Below are 25,617 nucleotides of genomic sequence, written 5' to 3' on the forward strand. Positions count from 1 at the left end.
TTATAGTATTGTATTGTCTTAAAAAAATTTTTTTAATGTTCATTTTATTTTTTGGAGAGAGAAAGAAACAGAGTGCGAGTGGGGGAGGGGCAGGGAGCGGGAGACACAGGATCCGAAGCAGGCTCTGGGCTCTCAGCACCGGGCTCAACGAGGGCTCGAACTCGCAGGACGAGATCGTGACCTGAGCCGAAGTTGGACGCATAACCAACTGAGCCACCCAGGCGCCCCTGTATTGTCTTTATAGAGCTTATCACTGTTTAAAATTATCTTATTTTTTAAAAATCTCTTTAATGTTTTTCTTCTCCTCTATCTTCTTCACTACTGCATCTTCCTTGCCTGAACAATGCCTAGTACAAAGGAGGTGTCATCAATACATACTTGTTGAATGAATGTACAACAGATAAAATTACCCCTTGAACCAAGGTGAAGTTTAAGGGCACCAACCCCTGCACCACTGAAAATCTGTGTTTTTAAATTCTGGCTCGCCAAAAAACTGCTAACAGCCTTCTGTTGACCAGAAACCTTACTGGTAACAGTTGATTAACATATACTTATATTAACATATAATTACACATTTGTTATATGTATTATATATTGTATTCTTACAAAAGTATGGTAGAGGAAAGACAATGTTATGAAGGAAATCATAAGGAAGAAACAATACATTTACAGTACTGAACTGTATTTATCAATACCCTACCTAAGTTTATGTTACCTGTTTACAGGATAAGTTGTCTGCCAGTACCTGTATCAATATTGTCTTACATGATACAAAACACTGTAGGTGCTGTATGCATTGCTAACATTAGACATCAAAAATGAAAAGATAATGTGCGACACAAATTCCTATTTATTTACAGGTATAACAATTCACGCATTGATGATGAAGAAGCAGCGATATGATTACTTTATGGTAATTTAGTGAACTGGCATGATCGCTTCACGAGCACAGCAGATAAGCCTACGTGTATACCATAGTGTAATGATTATGATTCATAACCATTAGTATATAGCCTAGCCTCCACACCAGCGAATGAATTGTTATAAAGATTTTAGGGCATAGAGTATTACAGTCATATTTATAATACAGCTTTGGAAACATAGTTTCATTTTTAAAAAACTGTTTACTTGATACAGTTTCTTCAATAAAGAGAAAGAGAGGCATACTTTACGGTAACGTGATTGTTTGAAAGCAAAGTGATAAAACGGTAAGAAAACGAACATAGTTTTAAAAAAGGAAAACTGACACGTTAGTTTTAAATTAAATATCATTCCCCTTATGCCTATGTAAGGGTAGGCTGTGAATGGGGTCGTGTACGGTGAGTGTTTGTGTGTGTAAGTTTTGATACATTTTAACTTTTAGAATACATTGGTGTATATTTTATAGTCATAAATGATAAAATGGTATCTATATATATATATATATATATTGTGCGTTAGTGACATACCTAACTTTTTCTTAATTTTTTCCCATATTACTAGGCTATCTAGCTTATCTGCAAGTTTTCCGAATTGTCGCAAATCTCCCTTGCAATTTCCGGCACATTTATTGAAAAATAAACGTATAAAAGTGGATCTGCATGGCTCAAACCTGTGTTGTCCAAAGGTCCACTATATGTCTAGAGTCCTCGCAATTCCAATACTAATGTAAAGGATTAAGATGGACTAATCTGTGTGTTATTTATCCAGAATTGTCAAGATTTCTACCCTGCAAGTCACTTAAGGTATGATTTTTTTAATGTTTATTTATTTGAGAGAGAGAAAGAAAGCACTCAAGTGGGCAGAAAAGGGGGGGGCAGAGGATCTGAAGTGGGCTCCACGCTGACAGCAGAGAGCTCCATGTGGGGCTTGAACCCCCAAACCACGAGATCATGACCTGAGCCAAAGTCAGACTCTTAACCAACTGACTGAGCCACCCAGGTGCCCCAAGGTATGATTTAACTTATGTAAGGTATCTAGCGGTCAGTTGGCTTGGCCTCTGTTTCAGGCAAAGTAGGTGGCTAAAAATTGCAGATTCTGCCCTATTAGTTACAGGAATGCTCCCTCTGTCAGAGGCATGCCTTTCTTCTTGAGGACCCTGCCCCTCCAATGTGTGAATGAACTCATCAGTGGATCAGTATTTTCAGCAGATACACATTTTACATCAAGTGGGCTTTCTGAGTGGTGAGGACAGACTCTCAGTATCACTGAGGCGTCTGAATGCCGTGATCTGAAGAAAAAAGGAGCTCGACTCGGAGTGGCTGTTTTTTCTCACAGCCCATCCCTAGCCCTAGCCCTTACACTTCTGAACCAGGAGATATTTCTAGGATTTCTGTCATGAACCACAGCCACATCTCTTTTCTTAGAAAGGAGAACTATAAATTAGCCATTGAGATGCGTTTGCAACCTACTCCACTTTTCAGAATATGATTTGAGTCTGTGGAAAACACTCTTTAATATTAGCCACTAAACCATGCTGTTTCCTTACTTATTTTAGTTGTTCACAGGAAGGGGTTTGAAACCAACTTATACCACCACTTTCCCAGAAGTAGATATATATTCTGAATAATCTTAATTCCTGCAATCGTGCACTATTACTTTTTTTCTGGGCACCTCTTATTTCTCCAACTACATTTTGAGCTCACAGAAAACAGAGAAGGTTGCTTTTGTAATTTTCAGAGCTCAGAGGGAAATCCTAGGCACAAAAATCACTGCTTAAGCAAATGCATGTATGTTAAGTCAAACTAACATTATACCTCAGACTCTTGACTTCAGCTCAGGTCATGATCCCAGCATGGTGGGATCGAGCTCCGCTGAGCAAGCAGCTTGCTTGGGATTCTCTCTCTCTCTCTCTCTCTCTCTCTCTCTCTCTCCCTCCCTCCCTCTGCCCCCTACCCCACTTGTGCTCTCTCTCTAAAATAAAACAAAACAAAATAAAATAAATACTTTTTTTGAAGATTCATGGAAAGATTTCTAGCCAAAGTGCTTTCCCTATCCCAGATTGCTATGGCACCTGTAACTCTCTCTGAAGCAGAAAAATGGCAGTCCATGATTAAGCAGCCAATGTCTCATAGGTTGCCCACTCTCTTTGTGTGGCATTTCCCCAATGCTTGTGGAGCTGGCATCAAAAAAAACCCCAAACAAACAAAAACAGTGTTTGATCTCTCCTTTTGAACCACAGGAAACTGAATCTAGGGCAGAGTTGGTTGGTGTGTTTCCAGGACATTTAGATGAGCTTGTCTGTGATTGGCTGTGCAACCAGATGCGACATTCTGTTTTCTGAAACAGATCTAGGCTGCAGAGCGTTCCTCTGCGGAGATCCTTGGGTAGGATCAATGGAGAAGAGTCCTTTGGCAGCCTCGTTGCTAATCTTGTGGCTTCATCTTGGCCGTAAGTCTTTGGGTTGCCAGAGAGATTCTGGACAGTCGTGGGTGGTGATGGAGAAGGGGGAGAGGGTGGTCAGACACCTCTAGGTGTTACTTGGGAACGTGCAAAGAAAATGGAAACTGTAGAGTCCAATTTCTCTGTCTGACCTTGTCTTTCTCAACAGGAGTGTGCAGCGTATTGGATGTGAACCAGTATCCTCTGTCGCTTCATGTTCACGAAGGAGAAAACGCCAATTTCACCTGCCATTTTCCTACCAGCAATTTTTATGGTTTACAGTGGTACAGATGGGAACCTGCAAAAAGCCCCAAGTTCCTGTTTACAATTGCTTTAAATGGGGATGAAAAGGAGGAAGGACGAGTAAAAGTCACTCTTGATACTAAGAACGGTTCTAGCTCCTTGTACATCAAAGGATCCCAGCCGGAAGATGCTGCCACATACATCTGTGCCTTGACAGACACAGTGCTCTCCAGGCACCTGCAGCCCATACCCAAACCCGTGGCTGGTGCCACTCTGGTCTCAGCGTTGACAAGTGCCATGTGCAGGGTGGAAAAGGCAAATTCATTGAGTTACAGTGTTTTCAATAATCAGAGGAAAGTGCAGACCCAGATACACAAACCTTCCAGTCACTGTAGCTCCCTCAATTAACTGGACTATTACTAAGCCCCACTGACCTCAACTCCCACCGATATATTAGCTGTGTCACTGAGTCGGGTCCCTTGCTTCCTCTTTTGGCATAACCGATTCCAGGTGCACTAGATGGTTACTCCAACCTAGGTAAAGTAATCTGGTTAAACTAGGATAATATTTACTCCTCACTGTTGCTACATCCTAAGCGCTAGTCATTCGGTCATGTCTGTTCACATGCATGAGTGGAACATGTGAATGTGCCCTCTTCTCACTCCTGGCAAGGAGATCTGCCTGTGTCATACCCGGAACAGGCAATGCCAATTTTGGTTTTGGTTCAGTTCAACTTGCCCCCTACGTGATCTGGATTTCATCTCTTCTCATATATGGATATTTGCATTTTTAAAAATCACTTGGGAGGCCTGAAAGGAGCACGGATAAGGGAAGCTCACTATTATGCTTGATCTATCCCCTAGTTTGTACTGGGATTGCGATATTGAGTAAGTAACTGAACTCGATGAGGATCTAAGTTTCTTTCTTTGTCATTTCCAGGCATATGAGGTGGGTAGAGCATCTGGGGCTGTGCTCATTTTGCAGACTTCCAAACAATCCAGTAGTTTAATACCCCATTGGTGCTCTAGAGGCCTCTAATTCTGGAGCCTTTTGGGGTTTGGTTAACATGAATTAACTCCTTTCTGGGCCTTTTCATCTCATAGCTTGTCAGCTTTCTCCCGACATCTACATTAATGACTGCTCATCCAGCTTCTGTCCGGCTTCTTAAATTACGCTGCCAGTGCTCTCTTTGTCTCTTTCTTTTTGTAGATTTTTGGGTTTTGAAATCTCACTCCTGTCATCATCACATGTAAAAAAAAAAAAAAAACAACTGCATATTTTGAAAACAGTATTGGATTGTATACCGATCCCTCAGATTGGACCCTTATTTAAGAGGCACACATATGGAAAGATTGTTTTTCCAAAAATCATTCACAAGGTAGTAATAACTCCATCTGATGGTCAGACTGGGAACAGTTGAGCCTGTCATGTTATTGGAATGTGTGTAGAATGGGAGGTGTGTAGCACAAGACTGAGTGAGGAGAACGTACAGTCCATTGCCCAGTAGCGTTGTTGGAGGAAAACAACACAAGAGAAGGCCATTCACTGTTCTAGCCACTGGTCAGCTTCCCAAATTGGATCTCCATTATTACTGTCATAAAGATCAATGGTAGAAATTTCTAATATTTTCAGTAATAATCCTGTGGTTTTAGCTAACTCTGAATTGGTAGAAACAAAAGGCACAGAAGACAGTCAAGGACAATGTTTGGTTCGTTTGCACATTACCGCAACACAATGGTTCACAGACTTTTTCATGTAACAGGACAGAGAGAAATCGGTTGCATTTGCACAGTGCTTCCGGACAGAATGCCACTTGACACTGGTCCATGACTCCAGCTTCTCTGGGCCCCTTGCTTGCCTTTGGATGCGAGGGGATAAAGCTCTTTCCACACATGTGGCCAATTCCTGGATACAGTGGCACATACTTTGGAAAATCTACTATTAAAAGCATGGGGGAAATGTAAATCTGGAATGCAGACTCCTTACCAAAAAAATATCTATACCCTTACAAAAGTGTAACCAAGGAAATATGAACCACAATTCTCAGTCTCTGAGTGCTAAAATTGATCTGACATTGAAAATGGTCTGTCAAATTTTGATTATTCACAGAGATACAGGCATGCTCTTGTAAATAGCTCCACAGTGTGGGGGCGTCTTTTGTTTGTGTTTTAGAGTTTAGTAAATGGAATGAGAAGAACAAGTGAAGTATAAAAATCACATTGAACAAGATAGTCTTACATCTTCCTGTTTATTGTAGGGCCCCAGCGTGAGCAATCAGCCACCTGCTCCTGTGCTGTGGAAGCCCAGGGCTCACATCACACCCAAGCATTGTCACCATGCCTTCTGTGCCAGAGCGGGAGCGCTGGGGTCATATTTGAAAAGAAGTTCGGTGAAATAGGCAGATGTTCCAGGTGGAACTGTTAGAAACCATCAGAAGTCAGATAAAGGAAAAACACATTTTAATTCTTACCAATTTCTCCCAAGTCCTCAACAAGACTCTTCAAAGGACTTCAGTGCCATAACAGTTTGCTGCAGAATAAACCACCCCAAAACTTTTAAACAGCTTTTAAACAGCTACCGTTTTACTATCTCATGATACTTCTGCTCCATGTGGCGTCCAGGGGCTCCACTGGACTGGCACACCCCCAAACTGCTTGCTTAAATGTCTGGAGCCTTAGCGAGAATGCCTGGAAGGCTGGCCTCAGCTGGAACACCAGGATGGCAAGGCTCGTCTCTCATTTGCTGTATTCTCAGAGACTGTTCCTCCCCACATGACCTCTGGAGTGGTCTTTCCAGAAGGGAAGCTGTATATTATATCTTATGTGGTGGCTCAGGGTTTTCAAAATCACAAAAGTGGCGGGGTGCCTGGGTGGCTTAGTCGGTTAAGCATCTGACTTCGGCTCAGGTCATGATCTCGTGATTCTTGGGTTCGAGCCCAGGCATTGGGCTCTGTGCTGACAACTCAGAGCCTGGAGCCTGCTTCGGATTCTGTGTCTCCCTCTATCTCTGCCCCTTCCCTGCTTGTGCTCTGTCTCTCTCTCAAAAATAAATAAACTTTTTTTTAAAAAATCACAAAGGTAGAAACTGCCAAGCGAACTTAACATTTAGTCCTAGAACTGCCACGATGTTCCTTCTGTGGCATTCTGTTTGTTAAAGTGAGTCACAAAGCCAGCTCAGATTCATTATGTAAGGGGAGCATGGAATTCAGGAAGAACAGACAGTGGGGGGGGGGGGGGGCATCTAACCAAAAAGCGAATGGAATAAACACATTCCTTGGATGATTTTATGGCCTCTTAATTGTCTGTTGCCTCTAGTCTCTACTCCTTTGGATCTAACTTCTACGTAGCCACTAGAATTATTATAAAATATATATATTTGATCAGATCACTTCTTGCTAATCTTTGGGTAATGAGGAACCATTAGAAGTTGTAAAGATAAATTCTATATTAAAAGATATGAGTCCGTTTACGTTTCCCCCCTAAGTTATCTTCTTTTTTTTTAAGGTTATTTATTTTGAGAGAGAGAGAGAGAGAGCACACACCTGTGAGCACACAAATGAGTGGGGGCAGGGCGGGGAGAAGGAGAGAGAGAATCCCAAGCAGGCTCCATGCTGTCACCTGAGTCAAAATCAAGAGTTGGACGCTTAACTGACTGAGCCACCCAGGTGCCCCTCTTAAGTTATCTTCTATGTTCACCTCCCACCCCTTTTCACTACATGCCACAGATGTGTATCTGCTATTTAAAAATTCTAACCACTTATGCACACACTGAACTCTTTCTTAAATCTGTGCCCTTGCAGATGCACCCCCTTTGCCCGGAATATACCTTCCCCATTGTAAAATGTCTACTCATCCAACTTGTCCAGTTCAGACAGCATTGTGTACCTCTTATCTGAAATCTCATAGGATAACACATAGCATTTTAGTATAAATATTCTTGAATCTGTACTCCCTCGTGATTATTTTAACAAAAATATTTGCTACTTTGAGCTGTCTTATATTTATATTCAGTGCAAGGGGCGCCTGGGTGGCTCAGTTGGTTAAGCGGCCGACTTCAGCTCGGGTCATGATCTCGCGGTCCATGAGTTCAAGCCCCGCGTCGGGCACTGGGCTGACAGCTCAGAGCCTGGGGCCTGTTTCAGAATCTGTGTCTCCCTCTCTCTGACCCTCCCCTGTTCATGCTCTGTCTCTCTCTGTCTCAAAAATAAACATTAAAAAAAAAATTTTTTTATATTCAGTGCAAGCATTTCCTACTGGGAGGGGAGAGATTCCTTCTACTCCTCAAACCAATTCCTTCTTCTCTTCATTTAGCAAATTTCTACATCACGCCGTGGGGCCCAGAGACAGTTTACAACAGAGAGTACGGTGTGTGTTGGAGAAGAGCAGATTTCTCCCACGCCAGACGTTCTCGCTCCAGGTTAGGCTTCCATGTGCACTGCAGCCCTGCCCTTGTTCTGCCCAGAAGTGACACAATGATTCAAGTTTCCACAGTGCCCCTTCCAGACTCCTTGCTCTTTTGGCATGGGAAGGAGACTTCATTATCACAGCACTGGTTTTGCCTTCATTTGGGGGCCCCGAACCAACATTCCTGGGAAGGAAAGAGGATCCCAATGGCGTGTATGTCCAAAACGTTTATCTTAACTCACGGGATTTTCATTTTCTAGCTCATCCTGAAACTGCTAAAACAGAACATGTTCTGTTTCCATATTATTCTTTAATTCAAATTCAGATCCACTTTTAACTCTAACTTGAAGTGTTGAGATTTCTGCTATTAAAACATCTACATGGCAATACTTCAAAGACATTAGAGCGCCTATAGTGGATTAAACCATGAACCTCCCAAAGAGAAGTCCGCTTCTTAATCCTCGGGAACTGTGAATGTGACCTTACCCGACAAAGAGCCTTTGCAAAAGTAATTAAATTAAGAATAGCAATATAAAATCATCCTGGATTATCCAGGCGGGTCATAAATCCAATGGCAAATGTCTTTTTGAGAGACACACAGAGGAGAAGGCCGGGTGAGGCACTCTGGCTAGAGGTGGAGTTTGGAGAGATGCAGCCACAAGCCAAGGGATGCCTGGAGGCATCAGGAGGTGGAAGAGGCAGGGCAGGATCCAACCCCTGAGCACTCAAAGGGAGCATTGCCCTGCTGACACCTGATTACATACTCCTGGCCTCCAGTACTGTTAGAAAATAAGTTTTTGTTATTCTGAGCCACCACGTTTGTTACAGTAGACCTAGAAAACGAATGTGGTTTCTCCCTAAAGTAACTTGACTGTCTACATTCCCAAAGGGTATATGCAAGCACACACATTTATTTATCATTTAACAAATATTTGAGTACCCACTGTTTGCCAGGTATTAGAATAGTTTGTGGGAACATGGTGATGAACAAAGACAAACATTGAGTAAGTGACTACCACACGTCCGGGACTTTACTTGTGATACAGTAGCGACAAAAACAGACAAAATTCCTTGTTTTCATAGACCCCACATTCAAAAGAGGCACTGTCCAACAGAACTTTCTGAGGTAGCAGAAATATCTATATTCACACTGTCCACTACGTGGCTATTGAGAACTTGAAGCGTAGCTAATATAACTGACAAACTAAATTTCATTTTATTTTTACTTCTTTAAAGTTTTTATGGATTTATTTTGAGGGATGGAGGGGGGGGAGAGAGAGAGAGAGAGAGCAAGAGAGAGAGAGAGAGAGAGAGAGAATCCCAAGCAGGCTCTGAGCCCGACGCGGGGCTCAAAGTCACAAAGTGTGAGATCGTGACCTGAGCCGAAATCAAGAGTCAGACACTTATCTGACTGAGCCACCCTGACACACTAAATTTTAAATTTTATTTAATTTTAATTACTTTAAGAAGCCTCATGCGGCTAGTAGCTACCATATAGGTCAGCGCAATTGTTAAGGATGATATCTAGTACACGCCCTCAAGGTAGATGAATATGAGGCAGCTCAGACAATTAACAGGTCATTATCACACAGGGCAGTAAGTACTGTGGTAAGTGAGATTGAAAATCTTTGGAGCCGTGGGGAGCTATTCTACCCACGTGTTTTAAGGAAGCCTTCTTAGAGAAATTCATATGTGATAGATAAGACCTCTTCTTTCAAATTATGTTGATTTTTTTAAAAATCACTGATATGTGAACAAGTAACACATTGGGACAGTAGAGATGGCCTCTAAACTGGTAATTAATAACCAGGGTAATTTGTAGGATGACAGAGAAATAGGTACTTTTTATCTTCTACTTTGAGATCATGGGTGACCTAACAATAAATTATGAGTCTTTTCCCACATTTATTTAAATATCTGTGACCTAGTATGTTCCATTAGCTCATGCACAGACAAACGCTACTTTTTTCTGGATGAAACTGGGAATGCCAAATGGAAGTTTTATTACCTGTTGACATCCTAGTTTTAAATCACAGAACCCATTTTTTTTTTTTTAAGACAAAGTATTCCTCCCTGAACGGTATCAGCAACAGTAAACTTTTTTTCCCCAAGTCTTGACAAATATAGGCACCATTGAAGTAGAAAACAGTGGCTCAGTGGGTTAAGCATCTAACTGCCACTCATCTCAGGGGTTCCTGAGTTCAAGTCCCGCATCGGGTGAACTGAAGCCTGGCTTCCGGTAAAAACCCGAGCCCTGCGTGTGTGTGTGTGTCTCTCTCTGTCTCTCTCTCTGTCTCTCTCTCTCTCTCTCTCCTCCCCCTTGCTCATGTGTACCCTCTCTCTCTCTCTCAAAACAAACAAGTGTATAAGGAATCGGTTATAAAATCGGCACGTTTTGAGTCTGGCCCCCAGGAGGCAGCATCTGCAATCATAGACCCTCTTCTGAAGGTGATTGAGAAAAATACTCTGATTGGCTACCTGAAATTGCAGTCACTTCTTTCCCCTTTCTTTCCAAAAGGCAGTGTAGTGGTACACTACATTTCTTTGGGTCTGGGAGACTCTTATAACAAGGGAAACACATTTAGGAGCAACCAGATTCAGTCATTCTTTCTGAAGAGGAAGAAGAGGAAGATGTTACTTACAGTACCAGTGTTGATCTTGTGGATGCAAATATCACGTGAGTTTGAGATTTCCCTGATTGCTTCCAGAGAGCCCAGCATAGTGGAATACCATCTGCAGGAATGAGATTTTTCTGATTAAGAGCAAAAATATTGGAGAGGGGGAGCTAAAAAATAAGAAAGTTAGAGGCACTTGGGGAGGGAGACAGGGAAAGAAGGAGAAAATTAGACAAGAAGAGTGTAGCTCAGAGAATAGAGATCTAATCAGATTTTCTCTGATGCCTCCCATTGGTTTTTTGTTTGTGGTTTTTTTTTTTAACAGAAGTGAACGGACAAGAGATAAAGCAAATTCCTCAATTCCTGCTTCTACAAGAAGGAGAGAACTTCACCATTTACTGCAATTCCTCAAGGACTTTAAACAGCTTACAGTGGTATAAGCAGAGGCCTGGGGGCAGTCCCGTCCTCTTGATCACCTTAGTTAAGAGTGGAGATGTGAAGCAGAAAAGACTGACAGCTTGGTTTGGAGACACTAGAAAGAACAGTTTGCTGCACATGGTGGCCACCGAGACTGCAGATTCAGGAGTCTATTTCTGCACAGGGGCACAGTGTTCTCAAAGCACCTGCGACCTGTCCCCAAACCTTGCTGTGGAGCTCCAGGAGCAACCCTTCCTTATCTCTCTTTAGGGCAGGAGTCAGAGAAAGCTGAAGGCACAATGTCTGTGTAAAGTTAAATGTTAAATAATTTTAAAAGAATCTCCAGACTCAGATGGCTTAATTGTGAGAATTCTATTAAACATTTGAAGAATTGGCATGAATTTTAAACAAGTTCTTCCAGAAAATAGAGAGTAATTGCTAACTCCTTTTATGAACCTAGTATTACTCCAGTACCAAAATCAGACAAAGGACATACAGAAAACTGCAGAGTTCCCTCATGAATGACTATAGGCACAAAATTTAACAGAATATTGGCGAGTAGATTCATCAATATATAAAAAGAATAATACCAAACGCGAATGGATTTTTCCCAGGGATGCAAGACTGCTCTGCTTCAATGTTTGGAACTTAACTGATGCAATCTACCTTCCTAACAGGCTAAAGAAGAAAATCACATGATCGTGTTAATCTATGCAGAAAATAAGTTTGCCAAAATTCAACATTCTCGCTTGCTAAAAATTGTGACAAACATAGGAGTAGTGAAATCAAATCATTATTGATGGTGGGGCTTTCAAAGTCTTCAGCATTGCTCTGTTGAATGTCCCTTTGTTCTTAAAAGTCCTTTTCCCTTCTCTTTCTGGACACCAGTCATTTCTGACTTGTCACTTACTTCTCCAGGCTACTCTTTGAGGTTTCTTTGGTACGATTTCCACTGCCCTCTCTTTGGTGTTGGGTTCCTTGGGCATTTCCCTTAGTTTCTATTCTTTTCTCTGAGTATTGCTTTTCTCAGAGTATTGCTCTGAGTGTCTTGGTGAAATTATATCTACTATTTAAAGGGAGTACTATATCATAAATAATATAGTGGGTGAGGAGCTGGGCTTGGTGTATAACAGAATTAGATTCCAATTCTTATGTTGTCCTTGGACAAAGTATTTAACTTCGTAAAGATTTGATTTCCCGTCAGTAAGTTAGGATAATATCTACTCTAAGGGACATTAGTAGTAAATTATCAGTGGTTAATAACACGGATTTTTGAATCATTCTAATGGGACAAATTCCAGTTGTCACTTACTGTGACCTTGGAGAAATTACTAACTTCCTTCCACATTTCAGTTTTCTCATTTATAAAATGAGGATGGTAATACTATTTCCTTCATTTGGCCAAATAATAGTACTTACTTCTTTTTTTTTTTTAACGTTTATTTATTTTTGAGACAGAGAGAGACAGAGCATGAACGGGGGAGGGTCAGAGAGAGGGAGACACAGAATCCAAAACAGGCTCCAGGCTCTGAGCTGTCAGCACAGAGCCCAACGCGGGGCTCGAGCTCACGGACCGCAAGATCATGACCTGAGCTGAAGTCAGATGCTTAACCGACTGAGCCACCCAGGCCCCCCTAGTACTTACTTCTTAAGATGAAAACAGACTCTTAGTAAGCAGCCCCTTAAACACACTCTCATCAGATTATAATGCTAAGAAATTCATTCAAGCCTAAATAGGAGCAGGAAAAAGACAGGCACAAAAACCTTGACACGATTTGTTACCATATTTGACCCCCAGAGGGTGATATTGTGTAAACTGGAAGAGACTCTTCTAAAAAAAAAAAAAAAAAATTCTACCTCACTTCTGTGAGCTTCTTTACCTTACAGCTCAACAGAGGCACACATTCTGAGTAGGCTAGACACCAGGAGCAGTCATTGTCAAGGAAGCGTCTCTTACTATCTCTAGAACTTAGCCTTTGAACGGGGATTTCTGGAAACTCAAAGTTTCCTTGTTACAAAGACTCAGCGCAATCCGGCAGGCTTCTTCCTGCTCCTCAGGGGAAATCTTCCAGAACACAGCCGTCAGCTTCCTCACCGCCTAGCTATGTGCTCAGTGACCATCCTGCTGTTTGGAATGCTCTTCACAGTGAGTAAGTAACACTGTATTTTACGCTCCTGCCTCCATGTCAGAAACACTGTTCTGACTGGAATCTGCAGGGAGACACTGTCTCATTTTAAGTACGTCTGTCCTGGTCTCACTGACTCAGCATTGATGTTTCAGGAGGAATGGGAGCCCAGTCAGTGACTCAGCCTGATGCCCAGGTGTTGGTCTCTGAAGGAGCCCGTCTGGAGCTGAAGTGCAACTATTCCTCTCGTGGAACGACTTATGTCTTCTGGTACGTGCAGTACCCCAACCGAGGACTCCAGCTTCTCCTCAAGTACATATCAGGGGACACCCTGGTTAAAGGCCTCAACGGTTTTGAGGCTGAATTTAAGAAGAGTGAAACCTCTTTCCACCTGAGGAAATCCCCAGCCCTTGGTAGTGACGCGGCCGAGTACTTCTGTGCTATGAGTGACACGGTGCCTGGGACTGCAGGGGGACCTGAACACAAACTTCCTGAGACACCGCAGTTTTCAGAGACTCAAGGACACAATCTGACTTGTTTTTAGCAAAGTCTGTCATTTGATGGAAGTGAGCAAATAGAGGAAGAGACCTCTGGGGGGGGTGCTTGGCTCCTGGCTCCTGAGGATAAATAGGAACTTCACCGTGTATCTTCTTTTACTACTGGGTCATGTAGACAAGTCCTAGAACAGAGACACTTGTATGGATATTCTCCTGCCATTTGGGGATATTGCATTCTAGAGGGTCCGGATTCCACTTTAATGTGACCAATACTGACCTTCTAATCTTTCGCTTTCTGAACTCACCTCCAACATGCTCCCCACACCATCTTTTGCTTTTTTTTACTTTCTAACAGCTCCATTCTTTCAGTCTCTGGTCATAACTCAAGAGTTATTTTTGATTCTTATTTTTTCTCTCACTGTTGACATCTAATCCACCAAAAATTCCAGGTGGCCCTATCTTTAAAATTGATCCATAATCTGACCACTGTTACCATCTTCACTATACCTCCCTGGTCAAGCCCCCCTCATCTCTCAGATGAATTACTCTGAGAGTCTTCTAAGGGTCCCTTGGCTTGTCCTCCTACACTTCCTCCCCCTCCTCCTCCTCCTCCTTCTTCTTCTTCTTCTTCTTCTTCTTCTTCTTCTTCTTCTTCTTCTTCCATTTTTTTTTTAAGAGCTGGGTCAGCCAATCAGCTTTTTAAAAAAATGTTTATTTATTTATTTTTGGGAGAGAGAGCGGTAGAGAGGGGGCAGGGGAGGGGCAGAGAGAGAGGAAGACAGAATCCCAAGCAGGTTCTGCACTCTCAGTGCAGAGTGTGTTGCGGGGCTCAAACTCACGAACCTCGAGATCGTGACTGAGCCAAAATCAAGAATCAGGTGCTTAACTGAACCACCCAGGCACCCCTACAGTTCCTTGTTAATACAGCAGTGTCTTCCTCACTTTGGGCTGCTGTATCAAGTACCGTTGACCAGGTGGCTTATAAACAACAGAAATTTATTTCTCACAGTCTTCAAGGCTGGAAGTCTGAGATCAGAGTGCCGGCATGGTTGGGTTCTGGGGAGTATTCCTTCCCAGACTGCAGACTGCCAACTTCTCGGTGCATCTTCATGTGGCAGAGAGCAGAGAAGAGCAAGCTTTGTCAGGACTCCTGTAAGGTCACTAATCCCATTCAGGGCTCCACTCTCATGACCTCACCTAATCCTAATTACCTCTCCAGAGCTCCACCTCCTACAATCATCACATTAGGGGGTGGAGTTTCAACAAATGAATTTTGGAGGGCACACATTCAGTCCATGACAAGCAGCCCATGTGATTCTTTAAAACATAGGTCAGGGGTGCCTGGGTGGCTCGGTTAAGCATCAGACTACAGCTCAGGTCATGATCTGGCACTCCGTGAGTTCGAGCCCCGTGTCTGGCTTTGCACTGACAGCTCGGAGCCTGGAGTCTGCTTCAGATTCTGTGTCTCCCTCTCTCTCTGCCCCTCCCTGACTCACACTCTGTTTTTCTCTCTCAAAAATAAAGAACATTAAAAAACATCTTAAAAAAAAAAAAAAAAACAAGAGCAACACAGGTCAGATCATGTCACATAAATGCTTTCAGTAGTTTCCCATTTTTCTCAAAGTCCTTACAATGGCCTGTAGACTCTACATGATCTTCTCCTGTTACCTTTTTAAAATGCTAAGGGGGAAAAATTAGTTTTCAATCCTGAAAACCACAGCCAATGAAAATTCCCTACTGAGATTATGGTAAAATAAAGACTTTCTCCAGTGAAGGAAAACAGAATTCACTGTTAAGTGGACCTACCTTAAAAGAAATCCTGAAGGAAGTTCTTCAGACTGAAAAGAAATGATACCAGAGGAAAATCTGGAACTTTAAGAATGAAGTAAGAACAATGGAAATAGTAAAAGTCTGGTCATACGTAAGAAATGAATTTTCTTTTCTTATTTAAAACATGTATAGCTACTGAAATCAAATCATTACAACATTGATGGTGGGGCTTTCAAAGTCTCGGAGCGCCTGGGTGGCCCAGTCGGTTGAGCGTCCGACTTTGGCTCATGTCATGATCTCACGGTTTGTGAGTTCGAGCCATGCATCGGGCTCTGTGCTGAAGGCTCAGAGCCTGGAGCCTGCTTCGGATTCCGTGTCTCCCTCTCTCTCTGCCCCTCCCCCACTCATGCTCTGTCTCAGAAATAAATAAACACTAAAAAAATTTTTTTTAAAGTTTGAAATGGAAGACATCCAACAGCTATAAAATGAAGGGGGGGTAAAATAACCTATACAATCATAACATTTCTATATTTTGCTTAAAGCACTGAAAAAACTCTAAATAGACTGGGAAAGGTGAGGCAGTAGGCACGCTACAGTCCTTAGAAAGCATACTACATAACATACTACAAAAAGAAAGAGCAAATAGATGATAGAATACTGAGAAACAAAATCAGAGTATGCAAACAGAACACGAACAATAAAATGATGGACCTAAATCTAATCACATCAATATTTATGTTAAATACAAATAGTTTAAATACACAAATTTAAAGAAATTTAAAGACAGACATTGTCAGTGTGGATTTTTTTTGACTCACCTATGTACTGTTTCATGAAACCCATGTTAAATATAATGACATAGATAGATTAAAAATAAAAGTATGGGAAAAGACATCCAGGCAAACACTAATATGGAAAGGCTATATTAATGTCAGACAATTTAAACTTCAGAAAAAGAAATATTACAGAAATAAAGAGGTATATTCCATACGTATAAAAGTTCAGCTTACTAAGAAGACATAACAGTGTTAACATATATGCATCTAACTTCAGAATGCTGGAACCTAAAACTATTAGAACTGAAAGAAAAAAAAATAGACAAATCTACAATTACACTTGGAGACCTTTACCCTTTGTGCTCAATAAGTAACAGAATCCATAGTCAGAAATCAGCAAGATTATAGTAGACTTTCACAACACTATCTACCAATTTGACCTTATTGATACATATTCACAGAACACTTCGCTAAGCGATGACAGAAAACACATGAAGCATGCTTAGAATAAAGAACTTTATTCTTTCATCTTTTAAAGAATTACCAGTTATGACGATCTGCCACAAAACGAATGCTGTATACACATGATGGACTACACTAGAACACTATAAGGTAACCCACAACCCACATATGTTGGGGGGATTGTGTGTGTGTGTGTGTATATATATATATACACACACACACACACAACATATATATATATACACACATACATAAATATAATTTGCCATTATTTTGCTGTATTCATTTATATTTTATTTCTCCTTGCATGTTTCTCCTTCCTGCTCACTTGTGTTTGAGCAAGTGGTATATCTGTGCTTCGACATGTAAGTGATGATGTCTGGCAAGCAAGCTATATTTGCTGACAGAATCTTCTGGCTTGTTTGTAAAATCCTAAATTTATTCAAAAATGTATAGGGTTTATGGAAAGTGGTAGAGGTTGATGAGAGGGTTTGTGGTGGGAAATAAGAAGGAAAAAGTGGCCAGGAGAGAAGAGGAGGGTCTGCAGGGCCCAGAGCAATAGGGGGGTGGGGGGTGGGGTGGTCAGGTCATTGTTTCTTGACAATTCTCTTAGAATTAGTGAGATCCAGAGTGGGAAGGCTATTTGGTGACTTTAGGAAGAGTTCTCAGCCTTGAGACAGATTCTTGGGTTCCTGTAAACCTGAAAGGAGAAGACTTCTACTTGGAATACCCACCTAACAGAAACAGTCTATTGTATATTGGATAGTATTTAGTATATGTGCTGCCGAAGCGAGCACAGTATTGGATAGTATTTAAAAAAAATTTTTTTTTAAGTAAGCCCCACGCTCAGCTCAGAGCCCAACATGGGGCTTGAACTCACGACCCTGCAAGTAAGACCTGAGCTCAGATCAAGAGTTGGATGCTTATCTGACTGAGCCACCCAGGCACCCCTGGATAATATTTTTAATATTTATGAATCCTCCCTGAAAGGGTCATGTTTCCACTCACAGATCGGAGGGACATCGTTTACAGTTTGTGTAAATAATTCTTGGCAAAGAGTGGAGCTGGTCTCTGTCTTCATAACCACACACATAATTCTATTTCTTGAAGTCTAAGATCTCAACAGTTCTGAACTTCAAGCACCTTAGGTTCAGATGCTTGGCCAGGCTGGGTGGAGAAGCTTAGATCTTACGGCTTCCCCTTGGATTTGGGCACCAAAGCTGTCAAAGACTTTCCCAACAGGCTAAGGGATGTAGCAGAGTCACCCTTGTTTGGGGTTATCCAGGGTTCTCTGCAAGAACAGTAGAAAAAGTGTGTAAATTCTATAGCAAGATTAAATTTATATGTCTTATGCTGCCTTGCCAATCAACAAGAAGAGTTCTTGATCCCTGCATGTCAAAGTGGGGAGAAACACTAAAGTTGCTATTCCTGTTCCTGTGTACGCTTTAACGGGGATAAACAGAACCTCAGGAAGGATTGTCAAGATCCTGTTTGTAACAAATTTAAATTGGAGTGAAAAAGAAGAGAGAAACCAAGAGTTACCCTTACCACTAAGGAGATTCAGGGCTTCAGGAACATTTCAGTTTCACCAATTAACCTCTGTGTTTTGTATTCTTTGGGCACCTGCAGCTGGTCCCCAGTCCTGCTGCTGGGGTTGTGACACCTAGCGTCAAGGCAGCAAAGTTGTTCTCGACAGGCGTTTTGGAAAAGCAACCCCAGTGAATCAAGTATTTTTAGTAGTCTGAAAAAATTATCTCAAAATGCAAATATATACATTTGATAATATAGCTATGCCTTAATATGGGCTTTGCCAACTTCTCTTCCTCTGCATCAGCTAAGGAAGTCAGTAACTCGGTCCATCCTCTTATTTTTTGACGTTATATAATGTGACACTCTAGGCCACTCAGGCCTACACACTGAAGTATAACAATGGCTTTTCATAGAGTTCTATCTCCCCAATGTTAGTTACATTAACTTATTTCCCACCCTTGCATAACTGGGGCCTGCAATGTGAGTACTTTATTTTTGTTCTAGTTTCTTCCATATCTTCCACGGACATTTCCTTCTTTGTGCTATCTCACCGTTCCCTTTTCTGCCTCTCTTGGTGCCCTAAAAGGAGCTGGCAAGAGAAAACTGACTTTTGGCTCTGGTCTATCCATCCCTATTCTGTGATCTTAGACAGCCTTCCTCTATTCTGAAAGGACAATTTCACCTACTCAGCCTCTCACAGGGCCATTCTAAAACACCTTCTAGAATAAAGATGTCCATTTATCAAATAAGAAACTAATAAAGACTAACATAAATGATGGGCTGAGCCTCATTGTGCCACTGAAGTAAAATATACACTGGCTGTTTTGTAAGTGGATCGAATACTAAGTTGCAAACCGGCCAGGGGTTTGAATTGCTCACAACGTATAGTTACTTGTATGAAACAGAGAGAGAGTTGGGTTTTTAAAAAAAAAATTTAATGTTTTATTATTGTATCTTTGAGAGAAAGACAGACAGACAGAGCATGAATGGGGGAGGGGCAGAGAGAGGGAGACACAGAATCAGAAGCAGGCTCCAGGCTCTGAGCTGTCAGCACAGAACCCGATGTGGGGCTTGAACTCATGAGCTGTGAGATCATGACCTAAGCCGAAGTCAGACACTCAACTGACTAGGCCACCCGGACGCCCCTAGGGGGAGCTGTTTTGATGACTTAACCAGGAACACAGGCCAGTTAATTAATTTATAGCACCTGTGAGCATCCAAAGTCACTAAACCCTAGATTACAAAATTAAGCTCTAGCTCTTTGCACAGTAGCCATCTTCCAAAGAATTGTATAAAGCTACTAGTTGACTTGAATAAATTGAGTACAATATGAGACATTTTTCTTGGAAAGAGAAGATGCAATCTCAGCTGTGGATAGAACAGGTTTCCCTCGGCAGAGATTTAGGAGATAAAAACACAAAATACCTCCGGCATCCATGTTACAGACTTAAGTTAAGGGAATAAAGATATCTCAGGGGTTGAGTTGAGGAAGGAAGGCAAGGACATGAATATCCACAGCTGCGGTAAGAGGAAATATGTATTTGAATATTCATAACGCTCAAGGTAGTTTCAATAGATAAGTATATGTATTTCCTCTTGAATCCACCACCTCGCTTGGATGCATATTTATTCTCAATGATCTAGGATGGTTACCATACCACTTTTGCATCAGACTTGTTCAAACTTTGATGAGGTGGGGATCTTGTTAAACTACAGATTATGATTCGGTAAGACCTGTAACTCTGCATTTCTAACAAACTCCCACGTGCTGCTGTTGGTCTGCTGACCACCCCCCCCCCCCCCTTGGCAAGGTTTACACCGCCCGAGAGGCAGTATTCTAAGCTGGTCAGGTTTGTGCATTCATCAGGTGCACTGCCTAGATTCGAAGCCGGACTCTGCTCTATGATCCTGGGAGCTTAATTAACTTCTGTACCTCCATTTGCTCCTCAGGAAAAATAAGAATAATGTTAGCTACCTCCCAGAGTTGATAGGATGAAATGAGTTGATTTATGTAAAGTGTTTAGAGAAGTCGATAACTGCTAGTTGTATGCATAGTTTATCAAGTTTACCAAATCAAAAATACCTACGTTTTGGCCCAACTAGATACTTTGTATACCGGTTTATTAAAAAGGGAAAAGGTGACTAATTGGATATCTTGTGTGCTTGTCCTACCTCTTCACACAACCCTTGTCACAGGCCAGGACATTCACACGGGATGGGTGATTTCCCTTAGGATGATTGTGGCTAACGATGGTGACGTGCTCTTGGATGTTTCTGGATAAGGACCCCGCTAGACCTTTTTGCTCAGTCCTGTTGAGGAGGAATTGGAGGAGTAGAGATGAGCTTCAGGGAATCATAAAAATAGGTTGATTGAAACATCATCTGATTTATGTACATAATCTCAGTGTATCCGCAAGACATACCCATAAAATAAGTAGTGTAAGCCCTGCTCTACTGAATAGGAAGCTATTACATGAGTGAGTGAAGTAAATTGATGTGACCTCACTGGTAATTGGCAGTGATGCCTTACTAATCTAAATATGTCTGACTCCAGCACCAAATCATTTAGTCAGAAGTTATCCCTCCTCCACCAAAATACATATTTTTAAAGTCGGCTTTATGCCCAGCTTGAAATTGATTTTGGCTCTCAAGATAAATAAATAAACTTAAAAAAAAACCCCGTCGTCTCTTGAGTATTGGCATTTCGAGCAATGCGCAGCTGATGTTGAGGCTCAGTAACAATCATACATTGAGAGAAATCATTGTGTTGTTTGAGCATAACTGGTTTTTATTTTCTTTTTAATGTATGATTATAAACAGATCCCTTTATAGAATGGGCACACTGAGGAAAGATTTCTCCAACAACTGACGAAAGTTGATGGTGATCCCATTTGACTTCAGAATCTGAAGAGCTAAATAGTAACTTAATTCTGTCGGCTATTGTGAATAGTGTAGCTCATGACAAAAGGGTGATATAGTACCTAAAACTCAGTAGTACGTTATGGAGCATAAGATGGCAGAGAAGGCCCAAAAACATTCACCTGGAGAGCCATCATGCTGAACCAAATCTCATTACACTTGGATGTAGTCACATGGCCAACACTGATTATCTTTACTAATGGCTATGAACAGTAGCTAAAGCAATCATGAGGCCATTTACCCAAGATTTTATGATATTTGAATACACAATACACCCACATCACAATATCTGTATACTTGAAGCACTATATTAATGCACATACACACACACACACACACACACACACACACACACTCTCACACATTGATTCAATAATTTGTTAGCCATGTATTGACATTTTTCTGCCTAGTAATTGTTAGGGCCACAAGAGTGAAAATGGTGCAATCTTTCTGTCAAGGAACTTGTAGGTGAATCCAACAAGTGCAATCACAACACAACATGTTGAAGACTTTGAGAGTCATGAATCAGAGACCTAATGGCAGAGTAATGCGATAGATATCAGGAAAGTATTCTTAATTAAAGAATATCAACAGGGTTATTCATCTTAATTTGGTAAAAATAGGTTCATGTCTGGGTGCTTACCCATGCCATATGACCCAGAAAATATACCACAGTTTCACACACAAACACAACACTCATATTACACCTACAAATGCAGTTTACAGACACAGTTCTGCTCAACATGCTTGCTGAGGATACCAGAAGTTATAAGATAGTATTTCCATTATCTTCTGTTATTCTGTCTCAAAATGATAAATTTTTATTTTTTTATTATTTTTTAATGATTTTTTAAATGTTATTTACTTATTTTTAGAGAGAGAGAGAGAGCACAAGCAGGGGAGAGGCAGAGAGAGAGGGAGAGAGAGGGAGAGAGAATCCTGAGCAGGCTTCCTGCCCCTCCTTGCACACAGAGCCAGACATAGGGCTCAAACTCATGAACCGAGAGACCATGACCTGAGGTGAAACTAAAGTCAGACGCTTAACCAACTGAAACACCCAGGTACGCCTCAAAATGATAAATGTTTTTAAAATTTTTTAATGCTTATTTATTTTGAGAGAGAAACAGCGGTGGGGCAGAGAGAGAGGGAGACACAGAATCCTAAACAGGCTCCAGGCTCTGAGCTGTCAGCAGAGAGCCTGACACAGAGCTGGAACTCATGAACAGTGAGATCATGACCTGAGCTAAAGTTGGATGTTTAACCGACTGAGCCATCCAGGCACCCCAAAATGATCAATTTTTAAAAGGATGTATTTTCTATTTCTGAGAAAGGTCATTAGTCTCTACTTATATCTTGGTATTTGTGCATACCAAATGAAACTAGGAGAAATAAAAGCATTACTGAAAGTAAATCACTTTCCTATCTCTCCACAGGAGGGTACTGTCTCAAAAGGCAAAATCCTTCAAAGCAGAGTGTGAGGCTGGAGGAAGGGGAGGTTAGAGAGTGAATAATTCAATTGGCTGCCACACAGAGACCTCTGCCTTTTTACCCAGATCCAAGTGGGTGGGAAGTGTTACTCTAGTTCAAAAAAGCCTCTTTCAGGAGGGTATCTTTCAAGGGCAGCTAAAGTCAGTGACCAGGGCCATCCTGTGACAGGAAGAAAAGATGCTCCTGAAATTCTCAGTGCTGATCCTTTGGATTCAACTGGCATGTGAGTTTGAGAAGTTTCCAGTTACCTTAACTGGAAATCCAAGGGAAAATTAAAAGAAAAAAGGGAGAGGGTGAGGGAAGGAGCAGGTGGGGAAGAGGGAAGAAAAGTCATGTCAGGCTGGGAAAGAGTCCCCAGTTCCGTTCCCCAGTGCCCACTGCTTTGGTTTTCAACAGGGCAGAGCACCCAGCAACTGGAGCAGAGTCCTCGCTTTCTAAGCATCCAGGAGGGAGAAAACTTTACTGCGTATTGCAACTCCACAAGCACGTTTACCAGCTTTCAGTGGTACAGACAGAAGCCTGGGGAAGGTCCAGTCCATTTGATGACATTATCTAGGAGAGGAGAAATAAAGAAGCAGAAGAGTCTAGTAGCTCAGTTTGGTGAGGCAAGAAAAGACAGCTCCCTGTTCATCATTGCCGCCCAGGCTGAAGATGCTGCCATCTACATCTGTGCAGGGCCACAGTGCTCCCACGGCACCTGATGCATGTACCCAAGCCCTACTGCAGGCTCTGTCACGCTGCTGCTGAGTCCCCCACCCCCCTACCCGGCCCTTCCTCCCACATTTCCTGACATGAACAGTGGTAACAATCTCAGGCTCTCATGGAACCATCTCCACTACCTTTCCAGATATTTCCCACATACACTAAAGAACAAGATTCCTCTGTCATGGGATCACCTTCTAGAAATGCATCTCACTATCTGAACCAGTAAAAATATGGGTCTACAGCTCCCTGGGGTGGGCACTGGGGAGAAAAGAAGGGAGTCGATAGAGAAGAAAAATGAATATAATGGTCAGAGTGCATCATAGTTCCAATGAGTCATTCTGTTTTCCTAAAGACCACAGCCAGGAATGGTTAGTCCAAGGGGACAGAAATGAATGATTTTGCAGCTTTATTCTAGTAGAGTTGATGAAACTGGAGTGAAAGTCAGAAGTATAGTAAAAAAAAAATAATTAGAAGAAAGTTGGTACTTTTTTTGGCAGAAAAAAAATGCCTACTGTGTACTCCAGTAATATCCCAACTGTGATTCCAAAGCAATCTCTCCATTTGGTGGTTCTGAACTACTTACACATTAGCTACAATTGCCTGTATTTACACAGGATTTGCTTGGTGATTATTAGACTTTGAGTGGTAGATATCAATAACTTCAAGTTTTCAAGGCTGAAGAAGATAGGATTTTTTTGGTTTCCAAAAGAAATTTTATTTGAGTGTAGTTCACACAATGTTACATTACTTTCAGGTGCACAACATAGTGTTTCTACAAGTTTATACATTATGCTGTGCTCATGGCAAGTATAACCACCATCTGTTACTATGCAATGCCATTAAAATATCATTGACCATATTCTCTATGCTATGCCTTTTATTCCCATAAAATATGCTGTGCCATACTCATCCCATAAGTAGAGGCTTGTACCTCCCATCTCTTTTCCCCCAGTTTGCCTCCCCCATCCCCTCCCCTCTGGAAACCACCAGTTTATTCCGAAGAAGCTAGTTGACAGTTCCCTCCACCTGGTAAGTCTTCCACTGGCCTACTTTTATACTTGACAAATTCCTACTGGTCTTTAAAGCAAGATGAGGGGCACCTAGGTGGCTCAGGCAGTTAAGTGCCCGACTCTTGATGTCAGCTCGGGTCATGATCTCACAGTTCGTGGGTTTGAGCCCCACAACAGGTTCTGCGCTGACAGAGTGGAGCCTGCTTGGGATTCTCTCTCTCTCTCTCTCTCTCTCTCTCTGTCCCTCCCCCACCCTTGTTCTTTCTCTCTCTCTCTCTCTCTCCCAAAAATAAACAAACTTAAAAAAAAAAAAAAGCAAGATGATATGCGAAGCATATGGGTTTTGGAGTCACAAACATCAAATTGCAAATCTTGTGTGCAATTTTCTAGCTCTGTATCCTTAGGCAATTATTTATCTTCATCTAAGCTTCCTTGTTAACACATGTTAATAAGAACACCCAGGGGGGCCTGGGTGGCTCAGTCAGTTGAGAGTCTGACTCTTGATTCTGGCTCAGATCATGATCTCATGGTCTGTGGGATCGAGCCCCATGTCAGGTAGAGCTTGCCCTTCCCCCCCCTCCCCCCCGCACTCTCTCTCAGAATAAATAAATACACTTGAAAAAAAGAGAAAAAAAAGAACTCCTATTGTTCTGAGTTATTATGAATTAAATGAGATAAAATATACAAAATTATATGAAGTCCCATGTGCAACATATGTACTCAACAAATACCCTGTAATGATATGATTATTAATGCCTCTAAGGAAATGTTATCGCTACTGTGAAGTTTGTACTGACTTCTCAAGAAGGAAAGATGTCATCTCTGCCTAATATTCTGGATCCCCACCTTAGTGGTCAGGAAAGCAAACATGGCAAGTTGCCAACATAATCCACATTCTCTTCTGCCTCCTTACTTACAGAACTGTTGATAACCCATTTGGGCAACTATCTCCCCACCTTAAAAAACAAAAAAACCCGTGCTACATTTCACATCCTTTTTTACAACGAAGGGTTGCATATAGCACAGTTCTGACCAATGAGACATAATCAGAAAACTGCTAGGAGTTTCTATAATGTTTTTGCTCTCCTGGTACAGGACTACATTTTCCAGTCCCCTTCCCCAACTCTTCTTCGGGCAACACAGAAGTTGTAACTTATCATCAAGGAAAGCCCAGGCCTGGGTCTCCTCCCCAATCCCACATTCATCTTTTAGAGGCCAAGTCAAGTCCCTTCTTCAGATTTATTTGTGCATGAAAACTCTTTAAAAAAAATTTTTTAATGTTTATTTACTTTTGAA

At 41.7% G+C, this 25,617-nt stretch overlaps 1 protein-coding gene and 1 long non-coding RNA gene across 2 annotated transcripts in view; one reads left to right on the forward strand and one right to left on the reverse strand.

Annotated features, from left to right (window-relative positions):
• The window catches only part of LOC122222610 (M1-specific T cell receptor alpha chain-like), a 482,951-nt gene that overhangs the window by 19,374 nt on the left and 437,960 nt on the right, over positions 1-25,617 (forward strand). The window lies entirely within an intron of this gene.
• The window catches only part of LOC122222320, a 65,427-nt gene that overhangs the window by 15,724 nt on the left and 24,086 nt on the right, over positions 1-25,617 (reverse strand). Inside the window, exon 4 of the long non-coding RNA XR_006203693.1 lies at positions 10,649-10,739. This is a non-coding gene — a long non-coding RNA (uncharacterized LOC122222320). The remainder of the gene's footprint in view (positions 1-10,648; positions 10,740-25,617) is intronic.

Source organism: Panthera leo, chromosome B3 (genome assembly GCF_018350215.1).
Source record: "Panthera leo isolate Ple1 chromosome B3, P.leo_Ple1_pat1.1, whole genome shotgun sequence".
Classification (NCBI taxonomy): domain Eukaryota; kingdom Metazoa; phylum Chordata; class Mammalia; order Carnivora; family Felidae; genus Panthera; species Panthera leo.